This window comes from Euleptes europaea, chromosome 6 (assembly GCF_029931775.1).
Source record: "Euleptes europaea isolate rEulEur1 chromosome 6, rEulEur1.hap1, whole genome shotgun sequence".
NCBI classification, from domain to species: domain Eukaryota; kingdom Metazoa; phylum Chordata; class Lepidosauria; order Squamata; family Sphaerodactylidae; genus Euleptes; species Euleptes europaea.
In genome coordinates this window covers 99,424,420-99,424,920 of record NC_079317.1, presented here as the reverse complement: position 1 = coordinate 99,424,920, position 501 = coordinate 99,424,420, and positions in this window count along the sequence as shown.

The following is a 501-nucleotide window of genomic DNA, read 5'->3' as shown; positions in this document are numbered from 1 at the left end:
GCCCTTTCCACCACCAATATACTTGGAAAACTGATTCTTCTCAATTTAATCAACTTGATGTGTGGAATATGCTGCCCCACCTCTGACCTTCTTGTATTTAGCTGAGCCTCTGCATATAGTTCAGACACACACAACATTAAAAGTCTGGGGTCTAGATTGCATGGGCAGTGACTATGTGCATACCTTGCAGTTCACATGTATGTATTTCCTTCACAGGTTCAGCTGAATGCATGGAGGTCTGGGGCACATAGGGTTGCCAGCTCTGGGTTAGGAAATACCTGGATATTTTGGGGGTGGAGCCTTAGAAGGGCAGGGTTTGGGGAGGGGAGGGACTTCAATGGGGTATAATGCCACTGAGTTCATCTTCCAAAGTAGCCATTCTCACCAGGTGAACAGTTCTCTTGTCACCTGGAGATCACTTGTAATAGCAACCGGCAGGTTGGTCACCCTAGGGGCACAGCCAGCAGGCATGGCCCCACTGCTCCCCTTCCTGTATTTACT